This window comes from Chinchilla lanigera, unplaced genomic scaffold (genome assembly GCF_000276665.1).
Source record: "Chinchilla lanigera isolate Chin_1 unplaced genomic scaffold, ChiLan1.0 scaffold00029, whole genome shotgun sequence".
Lineage (NCBI taxonomy): Eukaryota > Metazoa > Chordata > Mammalia > Rodentia > Chinchillidae > Chinchilla > Chinchilla lanigera.
Genome location: NW_004955430.1, coordinates 18,658,104 through 18,665,587, shown reverse-complemented (window position 1 = coordinate 18,665,587; position 7,484 = coordinate 18,658,104).

The window sequence follows — 7,484 nt, the reverse complement described above, 5'->3', positions numbered from 1 at the left end:
CAATCCTAAGACTCTTTCTGAACCCTCATTACCTCATGTGTAAAATGAAGCATTACTGTAGTAATGTTTTAAAATACGTTTTAGTGAGTCTTGAGGTTTTCATTCTGCCTCTTCCAGTTACAAGATTCTACCCCTCTTTTGATTTCCCAGGTTCCTTCTTTTATTTAGGGGTTTCTACAGTTTGTTATCAGAAGCACATTGTGTACATGATGTAATGCCATTCCTGATGGCCAGTCCTTGGGGAGCTAATACATCCTGGCACAATTAAATCCTCACTGGGTGCCCATGGGGAGACACAGTTGACAAAGGCCTAGAAATCTAGCCATGAATATTCACCTCCATGTGGAAATGTGGTAGCTGGAGATGACAGATGAGTTTGTATGTGGTTCCTGAACTTTCAGAGTTCCTTACCAATGCAGAGATCTTGACTTCCGTTCACCAGGCTCTCCCTATGTAACTGACATCTTCAGCTATGGACACTTCTTAGATTCTCCCCTTCTTGCTCAATAAAGCTTGATAGCCGATTTAACTCAGTTCCAGAGTCATTGTACCTGAACAGTTTGTTGCTGTGTTCTCAGGGGCTTACTTATCAAACCTTCCTTGAAGGTGTGGGGAAATATGAGTCTTCCCTTCTTCAGGGAAAAGAAAAGAAGCAAAAGGGTTGTTTATCTGTATTAAAGCTGTCTGGACTGGCAACAATTTCTACGCTAGACTGGATCATCTTGAAGTTCTTTTCTAACTCTAACCTACTCTTACATTGAAGCCAGGAGCAATAGAATGTTGCTTGTTTTTTTGTTTTGTTTTGTTTTTTAACCCTGGGAACACTAATTGCATTGAGAAAACTCAAGACCCTTTAGGACTTAGATCTATTAAAACATCCAGGCTCTAAGACACAGAGAGGAGTGAATAATAGCTTGTAGCCTAAATCTTCCCAATTGTGGCTTAGTGGATTTATGACGTCAAAATGGTATTGCATTTTATTGAGAAAGATGGGGACGGTCTTAGAAAGCCAGTCTCTAAATGTACTGTTTATGAATTTGATAGTCATCTAAATTAATTAGCAAGCTGATTCTGTACCAATAGAGGCACCAGGAATTGTTGGAAGGAATTTTCACAGAGAAGTGGGGCAGGAGAAAATGACAGTGAAAACACAATTAGTTGTTTCACAACTTGAGAGTCATAAGCAAACATCTGAGACCTTTTCCCTGTGCAGACTGACATTTTTCCTTCATAGCTCAGTCTGTTTAATCAGTTTTCACAATGTTGCTGGAATTATGGAGAGTATTGCTGTCTCAGTTTGTTCAGTCAACTAAAATATTCCAGTGCCATCTGTGGGCCATCCTAGAGTGCTAGGATCCCTAGGTTAGAATCTAGGACTTTGTACTTGACTCAGTGCTTTATGCATGAGTTTATGAAAAAGAGAGTCTATTTTCTGATTAAATAATTCATATTTCTATTAATTCATTAATCTAGCCATCTGCCCAACTGTCCATTATTAGCTACTGTGCATTATGCATTAAGCACTGTGATAGGCAACAGGAGGCTTAAATACTTCTACTTGGAAATAAAGGTCAAGAAACAGGAAAGAAGCACATATTTCATTTTATTGTCAGCTGGGGCTGAGCTACCAATGGTGTGTGCATTTTTAGATTTTTTCTCTGGAGGGGAAATGGCTGCTGTGAGGAATAATCTGGGATGAGACTGCCCTTCCTATCACTATGGAGAGAAAAAGGTCCTAATACTGTTCCTAGGAAGAAGCAGAGGTTCCTAGGAGAGAGGAGGACTCCTCAATTTCTCTTTTTTTTAGGATCTCAGAAAGCAACATTTGGAACTCCATATGGGGCAAGCATCTCTTCAGACTCCCCTCTCCTATTATCCTCTCACTACCTATTTTTTTTTTTTAAGAATTAGGAAATTTATTAAGAGAGATAGCCTATGAGAGATAAGAGGGGACTCAAAAGTGGCTTGCCACAGGGCCCACCTTTTGAGTTCTATAGAGCAAAATCATGAGGTGAGTACAACATGGGTCAAATTATAATCAACCAATAAATTATAAGTATAGTCACTTAGCTAATATTGGTTTCTTTGCATTTTGAAAATTTCATTGCTTAACATTCAATAATACATATAATGTTAATATTTATCGTAGGGAACTTGCAATTGTACATGGTATATCTTGCTTCTTTTTGCCCATCCCCATTCCCTCCCTTCAAACCCTCTTCCTCACTACATATTCTTAAAGGATTTAAACGCTGCTCTAATGCAATGAAAATTTGATTAAGTTCAACACATGTTCCTCCAAGGGAGACTTTCATATGAAACTCTGTAAGTATGACTACCTAAATTCAAAGCAACTATCCTAGAAAGTAAGACATTTAGGACTTCAATCTCTGATCTGTCTTCACCTATAGAAGGAATTCATGAAGTCTGTATTTTTATCCAAGATATTGTACATTCTTATTTCTCTTTCCCAAATATCAGATAGTTCTTTGCTGGTCTGGTAGGAAAGACTTTGACAGTTATACTCATGTACTTCTTGAATGTATTCTTTGTAAACAGACTTACAAAATCCAAAAACCAGGCAAACTCAAACTTCATGGTCAGCAAAAGCCCATCTGCTTATCTGAAAAATGAGGATAACAGGACCTCCTAGGACTGTTGTCAGGACAATGTGTAATATTGGGGGGGCTCATAAAGGCTCAAGGCTTGGCACATAAACACTATTCAACAGCTGGTGCAGCCTCCCTTCTTTGTCTCAAAGAAAGTGGAAGTACTTTTAGACTTTAGCAAAAGCCAGTAATGCTTGCCTGAATTCACCCTGGGAGATGGGATGATTACTAGCCATTCTCTTGACAAATGAAAAGAAGGAGAAATGAGAGAAGGAAGACTTAGATGACACTGGGTGTCCTTAGGTACGTGGCTGCCTCACTGGGGGAGCACCACCAGGGACTGGCTATTTTATAAAAGTATGAGTAATACTGTGAGGTTCCTCAGGTTCAAGGGATGCCGTTGTTCAGGTGCCATTTTCAGATTTCAGGACAAGTAGAACAGAAAGGCCCTCTTGCTAGGAGACTTCAGCAGTGAGAAGCCTTGGTGTTATCTCACTTTTTTCTGCTCTGGGACTTGATGCTGTATCAGTTTTGGAGTTGTGCTCTCCCAGAACTGACAGCCGTGGGGTACAGCCTGCTCTGCTTGATTTATGACATGGGATGAGACCATAGCTGACTTGAGAGTCCAAACTCACTCTTTCAAACATGGCAGAACCTAGCATGGCGTTTAAAAATGTTTTCTATGTTTTATAGAGTAGGGTAACTCACTAGGGTAAAATTCCAGGTTGGACATTCCCTTCATGTTTTTGAGCCTTAGATTCTATGCCTCATCATATAACTAGTAATACATAATTAGTATTGAAGGTGAAAATGCACCCAAAGCAACACTTGACTCTTAGCAAGGACTGATACATGACAGGTGTTATATATGTGCTTCGCCTCCTTCTTGCATGCTGTCCCCTATGCCCAACACCTTAAGATCACACACCTCCATTGACTTCAGTAGGGGAAGTCTTTTTTCAGAGCCTCTGAAAGCAGTGGTCATGGGAATAAAATTGATAGTTTCCTTCAATTTGCCTTTTAGGTGGCAGTCTCCATTAGCAATGTAGATGGTACTCAGGAAAGTCTGAAACCACCCAGTGTTAAAAGGTGATTCACTATTTCAGAGCATTGAGCAGATATTGTCTGTGCTCTGCTCAAGTCTCCAGAGACTTGCCAAATTCATTGCTTTTCAGCTGAATTCCAACTGTCAACATTTGTATCTTTTTCGCAAAGACTTTCTGGGAAATTGAAGAAAGGTCTGTTGCAAGTAGGCTGAGAGTGCTGGGATTAATATCCCCAGGAAAGCACCATTTAAAAACCTCAGCTCTTTGTGCTCAGATGGGATAACTCTGAGGTATGTGTCTTCCAAATTTCCAGAGATTTCCCACGAGACCAAACTACCTTGTCCACAGTGGTATCTGGATTGATGAATGCACGCTGTATTTTCTGGTTTTCTTCATCTCTTGAGTAGCAATGAACTCTGTAGGATTTTAGAAAGCATTTTCATAAATGTCATTTGCTGTGCATCTCTCCCTTGATGAATCTTCCTGAATCTCCCAAATAAACTACTTATTCTTGAATATCTGTTTCAGGGTCTATTTCTGGAGGAACCCAATGGCATACAATCAAACTCAGGGAAAAACAGTCACCATTTGTGATGCTCTCATTTGCTATTGTCTCTTCAGAAACTAGGCTTGGCACATTAACACTATTGTAGAACAGTCTCTCCATACATAAGCACTAGGGTGTGAGAGTCAAAGGTAGCATTTACATCCTTGAGGAAGTAAAATAGAAAAGCAAATACTATCTTAAGAAGTAAACTATCATTAATTCCTACTGCAATTAGCTGTTTAAAATTTTAGAAAATACTTCCACAAGTTTCTCTTTCAGATGTTGACAACTGTATTTTACATAGGAAGAACACATTTAGCTGTTATGTTGGAGCCAGAGACCTGAGTAAGCTAGGCTGCTCTCTTCTATTCTCTTGAATTATTCTGATTTGGGTTCTTAACCTGGGATTCATGGGTGGACTCTGAAGACTTAGTATTTATATTCATGTGTGCCTTATTTAAAGGGGATCCTGAGCTTCTGCCATGTATTAACCTTTCTGTTGGTGGCACACTATAACCCACACCCACAGGTCAAAGAAAGAGAGTTTTAATTGGGCTCATGGTTTCAGGAGATTCAGTACATAGCTGTATGTTTCCAAGGCAGGAACATCATGGCAGAAGGGTGTGGTAGAGCAAGATGCTTAACTTATGGTGACTGGGAAGCAGAGGAACATTGCAAGAGAGGAAGGAAAGAGGAACTAGATATATTTACCATGGTCACACCTCCATAGTCACCCAGACACATTCACAGATCAAGTTGACACTCTATCTTACGCATCACATAAATTCACAAAGAAGTCTGTGATGCAAAGAATCATTGTGCCACTAATAGTACTTTATTTTTAAGTTATACTTATCGTGATAAAACCTTTCACTGTTACTTACTGTATCTGCTTTATCAAAATTAATTTTGTTTTTGGACAATCTAAACTTCCTTAATGAATGCAATAAGCATTAGTAGGGTTCTTTCTTCCTTTTTTTCTTTTTTTCTTTCTTTCTTTCATCCTTTCTTTCTTATTTCTTTAATTTATTTTAGGAATAACAGAAGGAAAACAAATTAACAGACATCCATTTACAAAACATCATAAGAACAATATACACAATACAGAGTTACAAACAAAGTGGGAGGAAATTAACAATGGTTGTTGTATTATGTATTGATATCTTTAAAGTGGTTTCTCAGGAAAACAAATAGAGATATGCAAGACTGATCAAATAAGTAATCATTAACTATTCCTTTCAGTAAAGTGATAGAAGTCACTAGTACAACTATGTTAGCTATCCTGTACACATACATATATAATTTCCCCTTTTTTCCTTTCTCTTTTCCCTCATCCCAGTTCTTTACTTTTGAGCATTTTCCTTTCATTTCACAATGCCTATCATACCTCCTAATTTTTATTCACTTTTTCAGGTTCTTACACTAGTGAGACAATATGTTGCTTACACATGGAAGTCTGGTTTATTTAACTTAGTAGTATGTATAGTCTCTAGTTGTGACCATATACCTGTAAAAGCCTTGAGTTTACCTTTTTTATAACTGAGTAATATTCCACTATACAAAAGTATCACAATTTTTTTATCCATTCCTCAGTGGATGGACATTTGTGTTGCTTCTTCTATTTAGCAATTACAAATTGTGCTACTATGAACATGGGTGCACATATATTGCTGTGATATGATATTTTCAGATCTTCTGGGAAAATACCCAGAAGGGAAATAGCTGGGTTGAATGGGATCTCTAGACCTAGTTGTCTGAGGAAATTCCAAACTGATTTCCACAGTGGTTTCACCAGCCTACATTCCCACCAGCAGTGGAGAAGAGTTCCTATTTCTCCACAGCATCACCAGCATGTGTTATTGGTTGATTTCTTAATGCTAACCATTCTTACTAGGTGAGATGAAATCTTGGTGTTTTAATTTGCATTTCTTGAATAACTGATGATGTTGAACATTTTCTCATGTATTTATTTGTCATTTGTATTGCTTTATCTGAGAAGTGTGTATTCATCTCAGCTGCCCATTTTTGGACTGGGTCTTTGAATTGGGAAGAGCTGATGTTTATTAATTCTTTTTATGTTCTAGATAGAAGCCCTTTGTCTGAGGGACAGTCAGCTAACATTTTTTCCCAATTTGTGGGTTTTCTTTTTACTCTGCTGGTGATTTCTTTAGATGTGCAGAAACTTTTCAGTAGGATGAAATCCCAGTTGTTGATTCATTGAAGTATTTCCCGTGCCATTTGGTTATTGTTCATGAACTCTTTGCTTACCCCTGTATTCAAGATTTTTACCTACTTTCTAATAGATTTAGTGTCCTGTTTTAATATTGAGATCTGTGATCCATTTTGACTTGAGTTTTGTGCATAGTGATAGACTTCGGTCTATTTTCAGTCTTAAGCAAGTGGCAAGCCAATTTTTCTAGCACCATTTATTAAAGAGACTATTGTTCTTCCAGCAAGTTTGTTTGACCCCTTTGTCAAAAATTAGATGGCTGAGTGTGTTTGTGGTTGTTGTTGTTCCTTCCAGCCTGTGCAAATTCATTGTCTGGTCTGTTTTTTAGCCAGTACCATGTTGATTTTTTAACATTAGCTTTGTAATATATTTCCAGGTCAGGCATTGTGATTCCACTGACTTGTCCTTGTTGCCCAGAATAGATTTTGCTATTCTGGGTCTCTTCTCTTAGGGAATATTTTCTCTAGATCTGTGAGGTATGCTAATGTAGTTTAATGGGAACTGCATTGAATCTGTACAACAATTTTGGTAGTATGGTCATTTTCACAATGTTGGTTCTTCCTATCCATGAGCAAGGAATATTTTCATTCATTGAAATCCTTTCCAATCTCTTTTTTCATAGTACTGTAGTTTTCACTGAATAGATGTTTTACTTCTTTTGTTAGATTGATTCCTACATATTTCAATTTCTTGGATGCTATTGTGAAAGTTAAGGTTTCTTTAATTTCTCTCTCAGTCTGTTTGTTGTTTGTGTATAGGAATGCTATTGATTTTGGGGCGTTGACTTTATATCCAGCTACAGAGCTGAATATGTCAATTAATTCAAGGAGTCTTTTGTGGAGATTTTGGGGTCTTCCATTTAAAGTATCATGTTGTCTGCAAATAGTGGCAATTTTAGTTCTTCCTTTCTTATCTTTATTCCTTTTATTTCTCTCTCTTGTCTATTTACCCTGGCTAATACTTTCAGAACTATATTGACCAGGAGTGGTAACAGCAGACATCCTGTCTTGTTCCTGATTTTAAAGTAAAAGCTTTCAGTTTTTGTCCATTTA